Source organism: Pogona vitticeps, chromosome 5 (genome assembly GCF_051106095.1).
Source record: "Pogona vitticeps strain Pit_001003342236 chromosome 5, PviZW2.1, whole genome shotgun sequence".
Lineage (NCBI taxonomy): Eukaryota > Metazoa > Chordata > Lepidosauria > Squamata > Agamidae > Pogona > Pogona vitticeps.
The window spans coordinates 59,723,028-59,745,392 of NC_135787.1; the positions used below are offsets into that span (position 1 = coordinate 59,723,028).

Here is a 22,365-nt window from a genome sequence, read left to right on the forward strand (position 1 = left end):
AAGATTATGCAGCAAATTGGACAACTCTGACCGGCAAATCATGGCTAATCAAGTTATTCTGGAACCAGAGGCAAAAATGTGTAAATTCAGTTGTCACATTTTAATAATTTCTTGCATCATTTTGTGTGCACTTTATTTCTCCAAATGAACCATAAGCCTTACTGCACTCACAAATGCCTTTCCCAGTCCCTCGTGCTACAATTACAATGATAATAAATTGTCTAGGTGTCTTTCATGGCACTCATATTCAGCAGCCTGTCTAATGGTAGACTCTTCTTTTAAGCCACATAACCACCAGAAACCACTATGACATTGGTGACTTAAAGCATTAGTATAAGCTATGGTATTTTTAGCTGGAATGATGGTCATGTGTCATATGTGGTGCTGCTGTAGAAGACAGCTTGGAAGATTCAACTGGTGCAGTTTGCCTGCTAAGACAGATGCAGCCATATTAACCCTATTCTCAAATAATTACGTTGGCTTCTTATTTACTTGAAAGATCAGAAAGTGTACTGTGTGTCTACAAAAGAGAAGGTTGTGATGATACCTTGGAAAGCCCTCCCAAGGGAGATGCAGTTGGCAGTGCCTCTGGTCAGAATACTCTTTACAGTCATGCTTCAGCTTGTTGTGCATGCAGATGAACTCTTTTTGAGCTTTCACAAGCTGGTTTCTTCTGTCTCCTTGTGCAACTCTGTTTCTTTGAACAGGCTAATCACCAGCTTGTACAATGGCAGGTCAGAGATGGTTGAAATATAGTTGAACAAGGCAATCACATTACAATAGTTGTATCTAATTAGTTCCAAACAAACCTCTATTAGAATGGAAGATGTCACTGAGAAACCTGGGGTAGTACTGTTTATCTTTTCATTAATTCAACATATTAATATTCTTCTCTTTAGCTAAGGAAATCAGGGTAACATAGATAGAAATAAGTCCACAGTATACTTGCATAAACCTTGGAAATTAAGTTAGACTGAAAGCTAGTAACTGGTCCAAGACTACATTAAATAATGTTTTCGTCAATGTGTGTCACAGCACAAATAATGAAACAATGCATTAAAATATAATGGAATGACACAGGATATAATAACACTATTTGGGACAAAATAAATAATGAGCCACTTTAAACTATTCTATTACAGCTCTGCTTTGGTCAAATCAGAGAAGACCATATGAGAGACAAGCTGGTCAAAGACTCATAGACTGTCCACCATCTATCTGAAATATGACACTAATCTGATACTAAAGCAACTATGAACATATAATTTATGAGGAGGTGTAAAAGGAATGAATAATCTATAGTGAAAAGAAAGAGATCCCACAATACGCTATACTTCTTTAGTCAGATGCAATGACATTCATTGCTCTGGATTTGATCTTAGTTTATTGCTTAATTGAATGCAGGTACTTGTAGAATGAAGCAATCAATTCTTATATTGCCATGGATACAGACATCTCACCATTGCCTCAGCTGTCTCTTGTCTAAAGAGTCTGTCATTCTGCTCTGCACTCAACGTCTGTGAGAAGCCTTAACAAAATAATCCATATTGGTCAATTAAAACTTGACTAAAAGCTGTTACTGAATAAGCCCTTTTAAAATATTGCTTGTTAACGGACAGTAACTTCATTGTAGACTCTCTTCAGCTACGGACAGCAGCAGGTTAACTTTATTTTCTTAATTGTCCTTGGCTGGAAATCAGAAGAGGCAATTATTGAATTTATTCACCATAAGGGAGGTCACTAAAATGCACTTAATAAATAAAGCTTCATAGTGTACAAGCAGAATTATATTATAGCCAATTAACATATAGCACTAAGCAGAGCAAGTTACAACAAAAAGGAGGGGATAAATACAATAAAAATTCAAACATCTATTGCCTTTGCCTATTTTAACACTTAAGTCAAATTCCTTTGAAAAGCATAGCATAAGACCAAGAAGATTCTACTATTATTTGTCATCAGTGTCTGATATTTGATAAAACTCTGTTATTAGGTGTGTAAATGCATTTAGGTCTCATGGCAAATGTTGCTGAAGCAGATAATAGATGCTTTGGGTGTGGATATCCAAATTTTGGATAGTCAAAATTACCATGGACAAGATTTCACATGGTGACTGAGATTTTTTAACATATCCTATATTTTGCGGACAGCAGTCAACCCTGTTGAATGCAATGAGATTATGATTTAAATAATTTTTAAATATTTGAAGTTTACAAGCTGAAAACCTGTTCATGCAGCTCCACACACATAATGCTGATACATACATATCAGCCATAATTTTTATTCATTGTTTGTTTGTTTTATTTATATGCCACATTCCTCCCATTTAGGGACCCAACAATTGTTGTGTCTCACAACAATTAAAATTATGCAGCAATTACAAATTTTAAAATGCAATTTTAAACTATATTTAAAATAATTAAACATTTATCAATATTTTAAAAATATTAAAAAATATTTAAATATATTTTAAACATTTAAAAAAATCTCTTAAGTTCAATAACTGTAGCATTCCTGAGACGCCCATCCACCCACTTATTGCTTAGAAGCCTGCCCTGAGAAGGGAGGTCTTTGCCTGACAATGAAAGGACAAGAGAGAGGGGGCCAACCAAGCTTCGTAGGGCAGTGCATTCCAAAGACTGGGAGCAGCCACTGAGAAGGCCCTCTTTCATGTCCTCACCAAATAAGCCTGGGAAGGTGGTGATACTGGGAAAAGAATCTCCCCAGAAGATCATAAAAGCCAAAAAGGCTGATATAGGGTGATACAGCCCTTCAGATATCCTGAACCAAAGCCATATAAAGTTTTAGAGGTCATAACCAGCACTTTGAATTGGGCTTGGAAACGTACTGACCACCAGTGCAGCTTTTCCACTAAGAGAGATACATGCTTTCTATAAATAGCACCAGTCAACAGTCTGGCTGCAGCACTTGGAACCAGCTGCATTTTCTGAACATTCCTCAAAGGCAGCCCCATGTAAAGCACACTGAAGTAATTAAAACCAGAGCAGAGCAGACATCTTGGGGAAGAGGTGCACGTGACACACCACTTTTAACTATGCAAATGCATTTCTGGCCAACTGAGGCCTGTCCATACAAAGCTCATGGTTGAATCCAAGAGCACACTCAAGCTTCAAATTTTGCTTTTCAGGGAGAGAGTAATTCCACCAAGTACATGCTGAATCTTTATCCCTTGGGTTTCCTTTTGACTGTTCAGCTGCAGCTCTGTCTTGTTTGAATTAATAGTCAACTTGATTGTCCTCATTAAGGCCATTACTGACAACAGGCACTGATCTAGGTACAGAACACCTTCCTTGGAATCAGATGGAAAGGAGAGCTGTGTGTCATCAGCATACTACTAGCATTAAACCCCTAAACTCTGGATCACCTCTCCCAGTGGCTTCATGTTGAAGAGCACGGGAGACAGAACTGAACCCTAGGAAACACAACAGGCCAATGGTCAAGGTGTCGAACAGGATTCTCCCAACACTACCTTCTGAGTGCAGCCATTCAGGAAAGATTGGAATCACTGTAAAACAATACTTCCAAGACCCATCCCAGAAAGGTTCCAGGAAGATACCGGGGCCACAGTCTCCCTGAACAATTCCTAGCATAGGTCATCCACCAAGGTGACCAAAGCCATCTCCATTCCAAACCAAGTCTGAAGACAGATTGAAATGGATCTAGACAATCCACTCCATCTAGGAACCTCTGGAGCTGAGATACCACCATGTGCTCCAAAACCTTGCCCAGAAATAGAGTATCTTTGATTGAATGTTTCTTTTTCCCCCTTCAGGTTCTGAGGCTCCCTATGGATCACTTTGAACCTGCGGAAAATGATGGGTGCCTCAGAATGGTGAGGGACATCTTTAACAGCTGAAAATTGCCACCACTGGTTCCACCATGGAGATGGGAACTGCTGCTGGAGATTTTTAGACATTAAAGGCTTCACCCCAATCCCAAAGGCTTCCCCAGGTCAAAAGGGATTTCCCCCCTGGGGGGGGGGTGATGGTTAGAAAACCTTTAATTAAAAATTACAGTCTGTGGCTGATGACATCACATGAAGCTGCATGAACAGGATTCTGGTCTCTGTGACTTTCTGCTTTGCCTAATAATCTTCATCTGTTCGGATGGAACCATTTCCCTCATAACATCCTCTTGCCTCCTTTTTTTCCTAATCTACTTGAAAAACTCAAATAGAATACCACCAGACTGAATTTCTTCATATAATGAACTTTTCTATAAATCCCAGATTCTCATTTTATATTTCAGAGCAGTGAAAAAAATTCAGAAAGGTATGATAAGGATAAATGGCGATCACCCACTGATATAGGCCTTTTGGGCACAGAAGCATGCTTAGCATTTGCTTTCACTCAAAGGTTTCATGCAAAACTTCAGCATTTCCTGACCTAGATTCCCTTTCATTTTTTATGGTTTTATAGCTTTGGGCATCCCCCCTGAGAATATAATGGTTGGGGGTTTGGCATGTTTTCACACCGAACTCACTCTATTCCATACCCACACCCAATTTCACTCTGATCCTTACAAAGCTTCTTGGTGTCACTTTAATCCTTTCCTAGTTCTCAGCTCTCTCTTCTGATCCTCCATCAGCTCCCTTGTGCTATTCACTTTCTGTCAGATCCCCCAGGGACCATTTTGTCTCCAGCTTAACTTCTTCCTCTTTCTTTTACTTTCACATGAAATATAACCAATAGGCAAACGTACTGAGCCCGAGCAAACATATGAATTGCAGTTTTTAGAGAGAAAGAGAGTAGGTCTCATTCATTTGAATGGGAACACTGCCCACATTACCATGTGGAAGATTACAGCTGCTATTCACAGAAGTGGTGTTAATAAAGTTGGAAGCATTATTGATAAGCTGACCAGTGGTAAACTGAAAAGTAATTTTTATTTGTGCCAGGGTTTCAGTATTACTGCTTATTGTAAATAACTTCTTCCTTCTTTATTTTCCCCTTCTTTTTTATTTTTGATTTTTGTTATAGTTCAGACACAATAAAGAAATTGCTCTTTTCACCATTTCAATGCAGTTTAATTTGTAACCTATTGTAACTCAAGCAGAATGATATAATTTCAGTAAACAATAAAACGCATTACTCTGGCAGTAAGCATTTCAGTCTGAAGTTCATATGTCACTGCAGCAATTCAAATATGGCTAACCTGGAAAATAGGCTCATCCTCTTATTAATTCCTATTTTTAGAGGATGGTCTGGGGAAGTGAGCTGGAAGGAATTTTATTTGGAACGTGTTTTAAGAGAGTCTATTGAAACCAGTTGCTATCAACAGTAGAAATATATCTAAGAAATCTCATTACACAGCTTACTGGTGCTCCAGAAACAACTACCTCAGAAGTATATTGCCTGGATTGAGCTTATTTCTTCTCCGTTCTAATTCTGTCCTTCCTCTTTTCTAAACAGAGTATGGAGAAGTAGAAACAAAATGATTGTGGATGTGAAGAGTAGAGAACTTACAGCCACTCCTGCTGTCATCTGTGTATTAAAGTGGACAAAAGAATAGATGTACAGCTACCTTTATACCATTATTTTCAAACAGTTTGCAAGGCAGAGCTTTCAAAAATTGTCGTTCAAAGATAACTCATGACATACAAATGTGGATTGTATTGCTGCTAACAGCAAGTGTGGAGGGCAGTCAAAACAATGGAGTTATTTCTTATTCAAGTACATGATCTGTACAAAAACTGTGCTTCAGAGATTGGAAGCAGGCTGTGAAATTAAATCAGGTTTCTCAAAATGAATCCAGAGTTAATTTTAACCCACTCTGATGACATCTGTACATAAGACTTAACCCAACAATTTGGTGTAGAGTATTTATGTTAGAAGGGAGAAGAGCAAGGAGGGGATACACACACTAGGTACTGTACTTTTGTTAACTTTTTATCTGCATCAAGTCTTAGAGCAGGGTTCTCAGTGATGAAAGACTTCTTTTATAAAATGTCTTTGTGTTTGAACACAGTTTCAGAAATATTAGTAAACATGGAATCTGTTTCCTTGCTGATTATTTTTATGAAAATATTATCAAACTTATCTGGCAGCAATAAATCGTTAAGCACAACTTTAATGTGCAAATCAGTACACTTGCCACCATTATTGGTGAAGGGAAAAAAGCAAAATTATCAAACGTTAAAATAAACATTAAAGTTTAGTGTCAAAACAAGAGTACTTTTGAGGTCATAACATTCTGTTTTTTAAAACTGGGCCACTTGTCTCTAAATACACATTTTAATGCTGTTCCGACTCAGATTGGAATATTTCATATTCTGTTTTGGTTGTTCATAATGATTTTTTTTTCACAAGAAAAAAATATATATTTATTCCTGGCAAACCATTCATTTTCAAGCCTTGAAGGATTAATGGCAATGTTGGCCTAAATGTACAGATGATAAAAATGAATTGTATTTGTTTTCACTTGAATGACTATATCCAAAGAGGGTTTTTTGTCTGAATAATCCATAATAAATTCACTTTGTACCTCTAACTTTGATCAGCACAACACTGATGCATGTAAGAATACCTTTAAAGCAATTTCCCAGCAGAACCTAACCTAGACACACACAATACACGTTGCTTTTTGATCATGTATAAGACAACAAGAATTTCTTTTGAAATAGTGAATCTGTTCTGGAAATATTTTCAAGTACAAGAGACAATTAAAAAGAGCAAAAGGAAATACAATAATTAAAAGGAGTGAACTAAAACACAAATCAATTTTTGAATCGAGATGGATTCAAAGATAGATAATTGTCATGCTGTTAATATCAAGAGGATAGTATCTTTTCAGGTTTTTTGCTCTTCACAGATTATGTTTAAATGGACCTCAGGTGCTCTCACACTGTATACACATGTGAACACTGTTAAAATACAACATTTGTTTTCAGATGATAAATCCAAGGAGAACTTAAACATCAAATCATTTTAGTATTATATATGCCTTATTATTTATTACTGTAATTATTTATAATAACAAATAAAGCATTCTCTTTCATAATGAGAAATAACAATTCAATAAAACCATTAGATCAGTGCTAAATGGCAGAGCATGTACACTGCAGTTATCTACAATCATTCTAAAATATGTGGACCAGCACCAAGAAAGTTCACATTCAAATTAGATTTATCTCTCCTTAACATAACACCACAAAGGGTGTTTTTTTAATGACCTCAGTGAATGGGCTTGTATAGACGGCAGGTGATGTATATAAATAGTTTTAAGTCAGTTCATGTTGACATTATTTAGGACATTTCTACATGTTATATTTGCCTGTTCATTTTTTCATTATTACATATCCCACTATACAGTAATATTTAGTACTGGCTGCCATATAAATCTCCCCTTTTATAAAGGGTAGGGATTTTTGATAAGATGTCAAAAACTGCTTTAAAACCCAACATATAACAGGATACGCTGTATTTTACAACTCAGTTCAGTGAAAACACCATAAAAATATGGGTCAAAGTGCAAAAATATTCAATATCTCTTTTTATTAATCTCAGTCTTCTCCATATTCAGCAATTAATTGGCTCTAAAGAAATGGTGCACACAACACAGTCTGTTGAAAACTAGATTGTGATCTCCATTATTTTCATATAAAATAAACTGTAATTGAATATGTTGTAATGTAGGCATGGTCATATGAGTAAATACACCTTGTGGTTAGAGAACAGTGGCAATAACTGTTACTGCCTATACTTGACAGAATTGAGTTTGCCTGCCTTTCCTCAGGTAAGCCAGAGCCCATGGCTGATTTTTTTAAACTTTTACTTCTTATTTGCCCAGACTTCCATTATTTAAGAGAAACGACTTTCAGAGCTGAAGCAATAATCCTAATTATGGCTCCTCAGTTCACATATTATGGGAAGCATGGCTAACATATTTCTGTCAAATCTTGATTTGTTTTTCAAATTATTTACAAACCATGTCTTGTTAATGCAGCTGGCACACAACATTAAAAAAACCTCATAATCTTCTTGAACCATTATTTGGTGTCAGTCTGAATTGAATCCAATATCACTTTGCATATAAGGCCAGAACCACCTAATATTACTATTAAAGCTATTGCCTGTATTTTTGCTTTTGCTCTTTTTGATTCTGAAAGCTAAAACAATGAAAACTTAGTGACACTTAGTGAAATTGTTCAGTTTAATTTATATGATGATCCACCAAAATTGGAATGAAATATGTAACCAACACCTAGGAGTTATATCTGACACTGATACGCTTTTGAAATTCTGTCAAAATTCAAAACTGTCTCACCAAAAGCTACTGAAAAACATTCCGCATCATCCATAAGATCTATAAGGGGCATCATCTTAATTAGAAAGAGCTTTGGTAGCATCACAGGAAAAATGAATGACATGTTTCCCTCTCCCATTATGCTTTTAAATAATTTTTTGAAACCTCTGGTTCATTAACATTTACAGAGCTCAGACAGCAGACTCAAATTTACAAAAGGTCTGGGAGTTCTTTAAAGCAGATTTCCACCCCCATTCAATAATTTATGTCATGTTTAGTGCCTTGGCCACTTTAAAGAGATCGCATAGCTTTAGAAACATAACATGAAAACAAATTAGGAGATAATAATGGATTTATTTATTTATTTTTCCATTAGTGTAACCAGGATGCTTACTAATGGCCACATACTGAAACTAGACTTGACTGAAATGAATTAATTTTTAATCTTTTAATAATGCAGGTCACAATAATAGCACCAACTGGAGATAACTAGTATCTTTGCAGAAATGACTATGAAAACGGGCAAAGTAGAAATGAGCAATATCATTTCTTCTTGTGTTACAAAATTTTGTAATTTCTGTTATGATACATTCTACTGGTTAAAATTGTTTTTAATTTATGCTAGTCAAATCTGTAGCATTTCAACAAGAATTCTACGTCAGCATCAAGAGCCAAATACTTTACAAATATATTTCATCAGTGTCATCTCAGAAAATAACTTCTCAGAGCCAGTAATACTGTCTTCATGTGAATTGTATTTCTGATGTAATTCAGGTTAACAGAGTTTGCCTTAATGCCTACAAGCATGTCAGAAGCCAGTAGCAGAAAGCTGGAAAATTAAAACCGATTCTGAAGTATAAACTACATTCTAAAATATGTGTCTTGCAGAAACACCCATATTAATTTTTAATATTTATTTATTATTCATTTAAAATATTTATACCCCGCCTTTCTCCTCAAGAGGAAATGACAAGAGAAATATGACAAAGAAAATGAACAGTTATAGAACAAAATGCCTTCATAATGGAAGCTTTCTAACTAGTAAAATTTGATGCTTTAAATGTTATGAAAATGTTCACATAATTCCAAATTTCTCATATGAAAGCTTCATTAAAGTATATAAATTAGTACTATTGTCAGAGATGGCATTAAGTATTCAATAAGAGTAGACTTAATGCAATTAATAGCAATTAAAATTATACTTTTATGATGTCAGCCACTAGCATTGAAAAGATGTAATTGCCTGTAAGGATTTTTGTACCATATTTATCCTCTAAAACTGTCCAATTTATATGAAAAATGCCAAAAACATATCCCATATGGGTGCTATTATCTTCCTGGATTTTAAGAAGTAATCTGTCTTATCCTGCATGTGCGCATTAAGCTAATTTGCTTTAATTAGTTTTTTCTCATTGCGTTGATGCTAACTTTTGGAGGTACAGATGCTAAACTTTATTATAAGGTCAGTATACAAACCTTCTCTAAAAGCCCTGAAGGACAATGATTTTATTTGCACATGCCTCTTTTACACAACGTATTTGTTAAATAATCTCATTATACTGATACTGCCAAGACACTTTAATAAATTAGCAGATAAGTATGAAATGATGGTACTTAATGTTTCTTCTATTGCTAGGGACGTTGATGTGGCTGTGATAAATTAATTAATTAATGAAAATTTTAAAGTCCACAACTGCAGTATCAAGACTGATAATTAACATGGGCAGTGGTCAGTTGTCCAGCTCTTTTATTATTAGTCTAGAGGGGCGGGGTAAAAATCAAATAAATAAATAAATAAAATAAATTTTAAACTAACTAAATAGCCCAACAAATTCTATTCATTTACTGTATTGTAGTAAGTGACTTTGGAATTCTTTAAATCTTCATGTCATTCATTTTTATTAATTTAATGATACACAATATTACAAAATATACTTACTTTCCTATAAGAATGTACAGTTGTATTTTTAAAAGACTTCTAAGGAGGTTTTTTTAAAGATTAAAGGATATATCAGTCAATGGTCTCAATATTGTTGCCAGAATGTGGAGCAGACGGCTCTCTCATAAGCATCCTACCACTCTGGCAGGCTTTCCATCACATGGTAAGCTGTATGGCCAATACCACGACCAGTGTGAGAATAATGCAGTAGGAAGCTTACCCCAGCAAGGAAGATGCTTGAGATTCCCTTCCAGGGCATCTTTGAGGCAATAAGACATTGGCCAATATACAGTGGTTCCCCGCATGACGACGATAGTTCGTTCCATGAAAATCACTGTTTAGCAAAATCATCGTCTTGCGAAAACCGTTTCCCCATTGGAATGCATTGAAACCTCTTGGGAAAAAATCATTGTCCTTTTGCGAGGATCGCCCATAGGGAAGCCATTTTGCGGAACTGTAAAAATGGCTGTCCTGCAAAGCATTGGTCCCGATAACATAGGGAGCCCATTTTGCGAAGCCGCCGATCAGCTGTAAAAATCATCTTGCGAAAAAACGGTCCGCGAAGCACGGATCAAATCATTGTAAAGTGAAAAACGCGCATTGGAATCACTGTTTTGCAAATCGCTATAGTGATCGCAAAACCTCATCGTCATGCAGATTCGTCATTTTGCGAGGTCATCATCTAGCGAGGTACCACTGTATTCTGACAGAGGGCATCGCAGTCTGCAAAGAGAATAATCTACAATAAAAATTAAGAAATAACATAGTTATCTGGCTTAACATGCTCAGTTATATCTCCTTTTATAATATCAGTAACAATCAGTGACAATTGTAAGTCTGCATTTACACATCTCACAATGGAGCCAGAGAAAAAAAATAATTCCACTCTTACCCATCAATTTGTCAAAAGAGAACTCCTGAAATAACTGATTGAAAACACAAACATCTGGTAGAACAAGTCAGCATATAGATTATTCTGCCCTCTATAATTTATGAATTTTCCACTTTACACATTTTAACCAAGCTGCACAGAGTCCTCAGATAGGCCTGATCTCCTGTGAGGTAAAGATGATATTTAGAAGCCTTCTAAACTAACAGTAATCCTCAATGGACATGTACGGTGATATTCCGTTCTGTAATTAAAATACCATAGGCCACGATTACACTTGCAAAACACTTCACCTGCATTATCTAGTTGTAATAATCCTTCCAACAGCTTGGTAAGATTACTTTCCTTCATATTGCAAGAGGGGGGACTGGGAAGCTGTCAAGTGAGGCTGTAGCTGAGAGAAAAGGTGACTGGAAACTTTCTAAACTACAGCTAAGCTTCTAAAACCATTTTACTTACATAACTTAAAACACAAGATGATCCAATAAGCAAAGAAAACTGTCACAATAAATTTTGATTTATACATATAGGCATTATTTAGGCATTAGTACCCAAAACCTAGTCATTCATGGCTGTGTTTTATTTAAAAATGCCAGGTAAAGAAGCTTTCATGACACAATACTATTGAACATATGCAGTTGTTGTTCAGTCATTACATCGTGTCCGACTCTTCGTGACCCTATGGACCAGAGCATGCCCGGGCCTCCTGTCTTCCCCTGCTCCCGGAGTTGAGTCAAATTAATATTGATAGCTTCGATGACACTGTCCAATCATCTCGTCTTCTGTTGTCCCCCTTCTCCTCTTGCCTTCACATTTTAACATCAGGGTCTTTTTTGGGAGTGTTCTCATGACATGGCCAATGTATTTGAGCCTTACTTCAGGATCTGTCCTTCCAGTGAGCACTCAGGGTTGATTTCCTTTAGAATGATTCCATTTGTTCTCCTTGCAGTCCAGGGGACTTTCAAGAGCCTCCTCCAGCACCACAATTCAAAAGCATCAATTCTTCAGCGGTCAGCTTTCTTTATGGTCCAACTCTCACTTCCATACATCGCTATTGGAAAAACCATAGCTTTGACTATGTGGACCTTTGTTTGCAAGGTGTCACATTGCCAGGGATTTCAAGAGCAACATTTGATAAGCCAGTCCAATATCAGAAGTTCAGAGAATGCAGAGCCGATATCAAAATGCCAAAGCCAAATCACAAACTATAATCCAAGGTCAGGGTCCAAAGCCAAATCACACAACGTAGTCCACGGTTAGAGTCCAAAGCCAAGGTCCAAAGAACAAGGTAGTCAGGATCATGGATGCGAGCCAGAGATTTGACTTGTTGCTTCCACGAGCTTCCCAGCCATCTGGGAGCAGATTATATAGTAAAACAGTCATTGAATTGCTGGAAGCCTTTTATCCTGTCAATACTCAGGGCTAACTGACCTGATGTTTCTGCGGGCAGCATTCAGGCGATCCTCTGACCTTTGCATCATAAGTCTTTGCAGAAGTCTATCCGTTACCCTGGCTACTGGGGGAGGAAAATCTGGTGGTGATTCAGCTGTCTGTGCTTCTAAACACTCAGCATTCTCTTCAGCTGTAGCTAACCCCTCAGGTTCCAGATCTTCGGCTGAACTCATGACACAAGGTGATGTATCTGCTTTTTTGTCTAGGTCTGTCATTGTTTCCTCCCAAGAAGCAGGCATCTTTTAATTTCATGGCTGCTGTCACCATCTGCAGTGATCATGGAGCCCAGGAAAGTAAAATCTGTCACTGCCTCCATATCTTCCCCTTCTATTTACCAGGAGGTGACGGGACCAGTGGCCATGATCTTAGGTTTTTTTTTTCATGTTGAGCTTCAGACCGTTTTTTGCACTTTCTTCTTTCACTCTCGTTAAGAGGTTATTTAATTCCTCCTCACTTTCTGTCATCAGAGTGGTATCATCTGCATATCTGAGGTTGTTGTTTAAGACCTCTAGATAGTTCAGTGCTTTAGGCATCTGGCTGCGAAGCCAGAGATTGGGAGTTTCACTCCCCACTGGGTCTCTGTGACGGGTTAGAATAGAAGATCCACAGGGTCTCTTCTGCATGTGCAGTTCTAAGATAATAGATTGTAGATAATTTCTGCTGCTTCCAGGCACTCTGTCTGTGCCAGTATGCTTCCTTGGAATTAGGTTTTTTTAAGCAACTCCTCCCTTTTTATCTTTCCTTTTATGAATTACTTTTCTTGCTGCCTGGTCTGCCTGCTGTTGTCTAATGGACTCAAAGAAGAGAAGAACTCAAGTGCTAGTGAGGAGATAAATCTCTTCAAAATTAGTAGTTTTGATTTAAGGAGCAGTAGTGGGTAGGGGGTGAGGTGTTTTTTTTCTGCCTTTAGTTACATTTCCACTTTCCTTAGTTTCGGGAAAGGAAACTATATGGTTTTTTTTCCATGAAGAAAACAATCGCCATCATTTAGTCATTTAGTTGTGTCCGACTCTTCGTGACCCCATGGACCAGAGCACACTAGGCCCTCCTATCTTCCACTGCCTCCCAGAGTTGTGTCAAATTCATGTTGGTTGCTGTGATGACACTGTCCCACCACCTCATCCTCTGTCGTCCCCTTCTCCTCTTGCCTTCACACTTTCCCAACATCAAGGTCTTTTCCAAGGAGTCTTCTCTTCTCATGAGATAGCCAAAGTATTGGAGCCTCAGCTTGAGGATCTGTCCTTCCAGTGAGCACTCAGGCTTGATTGATAGGTTTGTTCTCCTTGTAGTCCAGGGGACTCTAAGAGCCTCCTCCAGCACCACAATTCAAAGGCATCAATTCTTCGGAGGTCAGCTCTCTTCATGGTCCGGCTCTCACTTCCATACATCACAACAGGAAAAACCATAGCTTTGACTATACAGACTTTTGTTGGCAAGGTGATGTCTCTGCTTTTTAAGATGCTGTCAAGGTTTGTCATCACTTTCCTCCCAAGAAGCAGGCGTCTTTTATTTTCGTGGCTGCTGTCTCAATCTGCAGTGATCACGGAGCCCAAGAAAGTAAAATCTGTCACTGTCTCCATATCTTCCCCTTCTATTTCCCAGGAGGTGATGGGACCACTGGCCATGATCTTAGTTTTTTTGTTGAGCTTCAGACAATTTTTGCACTCTCCTCTTTCACACTCATTACGAGGTTCTTTACTTCCTCCTCACTTTCTGCCATCAGATTGGTATCATCTGCATATTGGAGGTTGTTGATATTTCTTCCGGCAATCTTAATTCCGGCTTGGGATTCCTCCAGTCCTACCTGTCGCATGATGTATTCTGCATATATGTTAAATAAGCAGGGAGACAATATACAGCCTTGTCGTACTGCTTTCTCAATTTTGAACCAAGCAGTTGTTCCATATCCAGTTCTAACTGTTGCTTCCTGTCCTACATATAGATTTCTCAGGAGATAGATAAGGTGGTCAGGCACTCCTATTTCTTTATGAACTTGCCATAGTTTGCTGTGGTTCACACAGTCAAAGGCTTTTGTGTCATCATTTAAGATTTTAAATAGTTCAACTGGAATGCCATCACCTCCACTGGCCTTGTTGTTAGCCATGCTCTCTAAGGCCAACTTGACTTCACTTTCCAGGATATCTGGCTCAAAGTCAGCAACCACACGATCTGGGTTGTCCGGAACATCAAGATCTCTCTGGTATAATTCCTCTGTGTATTCTTGCCACCTCTTCTTGATGTCTTCTGCTTTGGTTAGGTCCCTACCATTTTTGTCTTTTATCATGTCCATCTTTTCACAAAATGTTCCTTTAATATCTCCAATTTTCTTGAAACAGATATCTGGTTTTTCCCTTTCTGTTATTTTCCTCTATATCTTTGCATTGTTCATTTAAGAAGGCCCTCTTGTCTCTCCTTGCTATTCTTTGGAAGTCTGCATTCCATCTTCTGTAACTTTCCCTATCTCCCTTGCATTTTGTTTCCCTTCTCTTCTCTGCTGTTTGTAAGGCCTCATTGGACGGCCACTTTGCTTTCCTGCATTTCCTTTTCTTTGGAATGGTTTTTGTTGCTGCATCCTGTACAATGTTACGAGCCTCCATCCATAGTTCTTCCACCAAATTGAGTTCCTTAAATCTGTTCTTCACTTCCACTGTGTAATCATAAGGGATTTGATTTAGATTACACCTGACTAGCCCAGTGGTTTTTCCTACTTTCTTCAGTTCAAGCTTGAATTTCCCTATAAGAAGCTGATGATCGGAGTCAGAATCAGCTCCAGGTCTTGTTTTTGCTGACTGTATAGAGGTTCTCCATCTTTGGCTGCAGAGAATATAAGCAATTTGATTTCGGTATTGCCCATCTGGTGATTTCCATGTATAGAGTTGCCTCTTGTGTTGTTGGAAAAGAGTGTTTGTGATGACCAACTTGTTCTCCTGACAAAACTCTTCATTTTGAACTCCAAGGCCAAACTTTCCTGTTGTTCTTTTTAATCTCTTGACTCCCTACTTTAGCATTCCAATCCCCTATAATGAGAAGAACATCTTTCTTTGGTGTCAGTTCTAGAAGGTGTTATAAGTCTTCATAGAATTGGTCAATTTCAGCCTCTTCAGCATCGGTGGTTGGTGCATAAACTTGGATTATTGTGATGTTGAAAGGTCTGCCTTGGATTCATATTGAAACCATTCTATCATTTTTTAGATTGTATCCCAGTACAGCTTTTCCCACTTTTTTGTTGACTATGAGGGCTACTCCATTCCTTTTACGGGATTCTTGCCCACAATAGTAGATATGATAATCATCTGAATTGAATTCACCCATTCCTGTCCATTTTAGTTCACTGACACCCAGGATGGCAATGTTTATTCTTGCCATCTCCTCTTTGACCACATCCAGCTTCCCAAGGTACATAGATCTTACATTCCAGGTCCCTATGCAGTATTTTTCTTTGCAGCATTGGACTTTCCTTTCACTTCCACGCACATCCACAGCTGAGCGTCCTTTTGGCTTTGGCCCAACCACTTCATTAGCTCTGGAGCTACTTGTAGTTGTCCTCCGCTCTTCCTCAGTAGCATGTTGGATACCTTCCGACCTCAGGGGTTCATCTCCCAGCATTGTATCTTTTAGCCTTTTGTTTCTGTCCATGGAGTTTTCTTAGCAAAGATAATGGAGTGGCCTACCATTTCCTGCTCCAGGTGGATCACATTTAGTCAGAACTCTCCACTATGACCTGTCTGTCTTGGGTGTCCCTGCACGGCATAGCCCATAGCTTCTCTGAATTACTCAAGCCCCTTCGCCATGACAAGGCAACAATCCGAGAAGGGGAACATATGCAGTACTACTTATATAATACCTGTATTAACTATCTGCCATTAAGTCAATTCCAACTTCTGGAGGCCAATTTCAAGGTTTCCTAGATAAAGAAGAACTTACAAGTGGTTTGCTATTCCTTTCTTTTGGAGGCTTCCTGAGACTTTGCAACTTGCCCAAAGTCACACAGGTTGGCTCTTTCCCCTTCTTATCTCTCCACAATTTATATCCAGATTTAGGTGCATGAAACAAGATATATAACTGTATCTTCTCCACTCCTGGGTAGCCCATCCAGCTCCTTGAAAATTTTACATGGGGACCTTATTGAATGGGGTGGATCAAGAAGCAGGTCTTGTAGTAGAATTCCTGAAAACTGGGCAGAGGCAGCTTTTGTTAATGTGCTTCTACCCTGTTTTCATGGACATCCTCCCTTACCTTGCATCAATTTTACTACATTTTATTCTTTAAAGAAGAGGGGGCACAGAAACATTGCATATTATTACATCTGAATCAAACCTAATAGCTCAACAGAAGAAACTATTCCAATATTAGATTATAATACAAAAAGTGATAGGATAATTTATTTTCACGGTCTTTTTACAGTCCCATGAAAGGAGGTATTCTAAAAACTAGGGTATCCGTGTATAATATAAATTTCTCTCACAACCCTTCTGCAATCTTTGTTGAATTGAGATGCAAGGAACAGGAGATGGAGTAACTTCAGTTTGGCTAAGTTACCATTAACTTTTAAATTTTTTCTTTGAACAGTATCAAATAGTTTTATTTTAAATAGGAGGGATAGCTTCGTTCTCCAAAATGATTTGTGGTTTGTTTGGTTTTTGCAAAGTGTTTTTCAGTCTAGACTTGATTTCCATGAAAAGCTATAATGTACACAGTGCTATTATATTGATGACAAGAGGAATCGTATATAATTATGTTTGTGTTTATAATGGATATGCAACTAAAATATTAATTTTTAGGAAAACTGTCATCTGTTCCATAAGGCAATTATCTTGACCAATTGCAATTGTTTTGTTAACAATATACACTAGCAGTGGAATTCAGTTTCCATTTCTACCGTGTATAAATAACAAAAACTGTGAAACTTCATTAGTGTGTTCTTCATTTCACCAGAACTAGTTGAATCTTGCCTCCATAAGTTCAGGTTATATTGGAAAAATGTTTATCAGATTTTGCTTCCTTTTACTGGAAATATAAGAATGCCTAAAAAACAACTTTTGTACCAATAAAAAACCCACAAATTAGATTGCTTGCAGAGGCTAACGTTTTCACTGTAGATTCACATTTTCCACAGAGACCAATCCACATTTTTGGTCTTCTCTTTGATGGGCTTTTTTTGCTCATAATAACATGAAGTTCTCTAGAGTAAGAAGAAAAACAGATACTTGCCATTATGGGGATAAAATTCCTGCCAGAAAAACATCAGGTTTGGAAAGCAGAAGCATTAGTAGTTTGACATTCAGTGGGGGTTTTTGTCACTTCAATCCACAAGGGGAAGGGGAAAAGGCCAATCTGCCTCCTCTAATAGCTGGTGTTGGTTTTGGATATAATGTGTTGCTCTTTTGATAGCTCTCACATGCACATAACCTGTTATCAGACTGTTGTAATTATGATGTATCATCTTCATGATTTGCCTCTTTGCAGCCTAACATATTGTGATAGCTGAAGTGAGCTGCTCTGTTTATAATTGGATGGCTACTATTGATATGGTTAATGGATCTCTCCTGTGAAATGCAAACAGCAACTAGATGCTCAGCATGGAGGTAAATTAAGTACCTATGCTACCTGGGAATCAGCAGGTAGGCCTTATGACTTAGTGTAGGAATGGATCGTTTCTGGTATCTCAGCACATCTCTAATTGCAATTATATTTCTTGCCCACCTTGTCAGAGTTCTTAGAGGATGGTCGTAGGTATAATCTTTCAAGTGAAGAAATAAGCAGGTAAGCATGCAGTGTTTTAACTGAAGATCTAGGTATCATTTATAAACAAGAACACAGTGTTGATATCATCCCTTGAAATCTAGTCTGTCATTAAACTTTAACATCTTTCCAAATCCACAGATTTACTGAAATAGTCTCCTCCTCCTCCTCCCCTCTCCCCACTTTCACCACCCTATTACTGTCTGATTGCAAGAAAAAATGTGATAAAACTACCTGTACTGAGATCCACCAAGCTAATTCTGTTACTAAATTGGGGTAGTCTATGACCCAGAACAAGGGGAAGGTTCACCCCAAATTTTGGGAGGTGTCAGCCTCCCCTCCTTCTTGTCTGCAATAAATGGAGAATTATTTCCATGTTGTTGTCAGCTGATATGAAACAGAACTTGGGATACCGCTTGATGCAGAATTTGCATTTGTGTTAAAAAAGTGCATTATTTGTGTTTCTCTGTAAGAAAGTGCACATTATTTGAGAACAAACTTATAACTACTTACTTGGGAGTAAACCTAACTGAAATCAATTGAACTTTTTATATTGACAGCTATAGGATTGTACTGTTACAGTAAAATAAAATCTTTTCAAAACAATGACAGACCACATCATAAGTGACATCTGCTTGATACTATGTAAGCTCACCTTCTTGTAATCAATAGCATTAATACATTGGTAGACTTAGAATACTGAAAGCGGGTTTTCAGGCAGTACATTGATTTTTGTCTTCTCTGTGCAAACAAAACCACAGTAGCAATGTAGCAGAGCTGGTGAAATATTGATTTTATTTCCTTGTTTTTTAGTTCACTCTGGGTTCAAGGTTGACAAGGGCAATTATATTCCTTAATTGTTTATCAGTCATCATACTTGTGTAGGACACTCAGTTTCCAACAAAACACTTATTGGATTTGCAGCATAGCCCTCTTTCATTCCCCTGTCTGCCTCATCTTTTACAATAAGAAAAGGAAGAAAATTTACATCTTCTCAATGTCCTTAAGTATTAGTGAAGAGATTGTGTGTGTGATTTCTTTTTCTTTTTAAATTGCCTTGGGCATATATTTGCTGATCAGGATAAGCTTTAAAACATTTTGTTTGGTTTCTTTCAACTAATCTAGTCAGGGATGTTGAAGAGCAAACCATCAAACCTTTCAAGGCTTATCCCCTCCTTTCTTCACTCTCCTTCTTTTAGGCTCTGCTGAAAAGACCAGTCTCTCTGTGAGAACAAAGTGAAATATCTAAAATCAAATAGTATATTTACTCTGTGATAATAGCCTTTTAGTTTACATTAGGTGAACCAGACCTTGTATTTTGTTTAGAACTGATTATCTACAAAATGCAGTTCTGCGTAGCTTGTAAGTAGGTTTATTAAAATGATACTACTGGTAATTTATAAAAATTCATTTCAAATCTGTGTAACTGGTTCTAATTTTATCAATCATCATCTACAAATATAGAAGAATTTATACGTTTTAATTTGGAAATACATTCTACTTTTGTTTTATAGGTTATTTTAGTGCTGACCTTTTATTTAGGATTAATCACTTGAAATAACTTATGATGATGACAGAAAGACACAGTTTACTGATTACAGTCAAATCATGTGAACTATATGTTCAATAAAGGCATCAGGTTTTCCAGTTTTCAGTAGGCATTAAATTTCACTGCAATTTAATCTTGCTTATAATATTTTCATAGAATCATAGAAAAGTGAAGTTGGAAGGGGCCTACAAGGCCATTAAGTCCAACTCCCTGCTCAATGCAGGAATACAACCAACGCATATCTGCCGGGTGATTATCTAAGTTTTTATTGAATGTCTCCAGTGTTGGAGCACTCACCAACTACCAAGGTAACTGGTTCCACTGTCATACTGCTCTAACAGTTAGGAAGTTTTTCCTGATATTAAACCGAAATCTGGCTTCCTTTAACTTGAGCCCATTGTTGCATATCCTGCTGTATTAGATTCTAGAAAAACTGGATACTTTTTCAAGATTGATTTATTTGTTTGTTTGTTTAAAGCATTTATACTTCATCTTTGAGCCAATTTAATTCCAGTTTGTCAACTATAAACACAATAAAGCACATCAAGGTTGCAAATAACTGGGCTTACTAATCATCATCAGCCCTTTTAATTGAGTCTGGAAACAAATTGGAAGCTAGTGTAGCTGAGAGCCTGACTACACTATTGAAATAAATTGACTGAAAGATCAGGATTTCTGAATTTGTTTATAAAGGTCATGTGGTAGTCATGTGGGTTTTTTGGTTGGCATGTGTGTCCTCTTGAGACAAATGTAACAAGGTGTTTTTTTTTATGATAATGCTTTCTCCTTTTATTTATGAAAGTTTAAAATCACTTCAAATTGTTTTTGAAATGTTTTCTAACCACCTTAGAGGTCTTTGAGGCCCAAATGTTGGTATGAGGTATTGTAAATAAGTGCTTCAGCTGGTACAATATGACTTAAAAGGTAAAATTGCACCAACATCCTGGAGAAGTTTGTGCTATGAGCTGTAGATTCATTTGGAAATTTTGAATTTGCATTGACATTTATATTGCTTCTCTAGTTTCATGGTGTTAAATGAAATATTTAGGGACATTTCAGAACATCCCCACTCACTAATGTCTCTTTGACATAATGTAAAATTACCTTGCTGAGACTCTATATTTGTAATAATAATAATAATAATAATAATAATAATAATAATAATAATAATAATAATAATAATAATAATAATAATAATAATAATAATAATAATAATAATAATTATTATTATTATTATTATTATTATTATTATTATTATAGACTTACAGACTTATAGAATAATTAATAATTCTAATATAGAATTCTTAAAATTGGAGGCAACCCAATTCTTCACATTTCCAGAAGATGGACGTACACCTATTGGATGTTGGGGGTAGAAAATTAACTCCTAAGCCCTCTAGAGTTGCCCAGCCCAGCCCAGCCCATAGGGTGGACAGGCCTGGGAATATATGTTCCAAAGTCCACAGAATATCTAAATGGTTTAATAGAATTGAGAAGGGACAGTTAAAATGGCTACCAAAATTGTATACTCAAAGAGCATACCACTAAAACAATTAAATGAAAAATAGGAGAAAAGCATGTGCAGGCAAATATTTTTGTCCTTGATTTATAGAATGATCTCATCATTATGGAGATGGCATGTTTTAAAATGTAAAGAAAATATATTTAGAAATGGAATTTAATTAATCACATGATCCCTCTTTTTTCTGATTTCAGTTTTATTTAATTGGTCATTTTAATTAATCAGTTGCCTGCCAGTGCTTTACTACAAAAGCATTTTATAATACTTCATTTTAAAAAATCATAATATATTCATTTAAAAGATACTGTAGTTCATTTAAGTGTCAGTAAAGCATAAAAGGTGGCAGTAGCAATTTGGTTTTAAAAGATGTCATACACTTGTAATCAATCAACATGCTGTGCTTTGCACCCGCTTTTATCAAGAGAATGCATTATTGACAAGATTTGGTTGACACTTCTATGTTAGCATATAACAATAGATTGAAATAGTGAGGAGTGTGTAGGAAGACATTTACTTATCAAAGATGTCTAAATATTCACATTCCTACCATTTGTCATTCACAGCTGTTTGGTTTATAACTGTGGAGGGGGAAACTATATGAACACAAAGGCTGAAATCTTGTTTGTAGTGAAACTAAATTGTACTTTCTGTATGTTCCTCCCTGGTAAACAAAATGTATCGCTGCAGTTCTTGGGGGTATGGGTGCACATGCACCAAGCCACTGTGTTTGTTCGCCTCTGAAAATTGTACCAGGGTGCTTTGTTTACCAGAGAGACATGGACAGAAGGTTATGATTTGGCTTATGCAATGAACAGAATTCCAGCCATCCTGTGGCTTTTCAAACAAGTTGCCACACTATTTTGTGGATGCATTTCAGCTGTTAGTTTTAGAGCAGGAACCCCCAGATTCAATCCTTTCTGTCTCCAGATGGGACTCCTGCCTGAAACCGCGGAGAGTCATTGTCAGTCAATATTGGCCAGGGGTTGAGAAAACTACAGGTTTCCATA

General features: G+C 37.0%; 1 protein-coding gene and 1 long non-coding RNA gene across 5 annotated transcripts in view; one reads left to right on the top strand and one right to left on the bottom strand.

The window, feature by feature from the left end:
* TENM3 (teneurin transmembrane protein 3) overlaps positions 1 to 22,365 on the top strand; it is a 1,852,170-nt gene that overhangs the window by 1,143,343 nt on the left and 686,462 nt on the right. The gene's annotated exons all lie outside the window — the stretch shown is intronic.
* Positions 1 to 22,365, bottom strand: part of LOC144589400 (uncharacterized) — a 103,471-nt gene that overhangs the window by 24,029 nt on the left and 57,077 nt on the right. The window contains exon 2 of the long non-coding RNA XR_013545485.1: positions 1 to 10,927. This exon is cut by the window's left edge and continues 24,029 nt beyond it. This is a non-coding gene — a long non-coding RNA (uncharacterized LOC144589400). The remainder of the gene's footprint in view (positions 10,928 to 22,365) is intronic.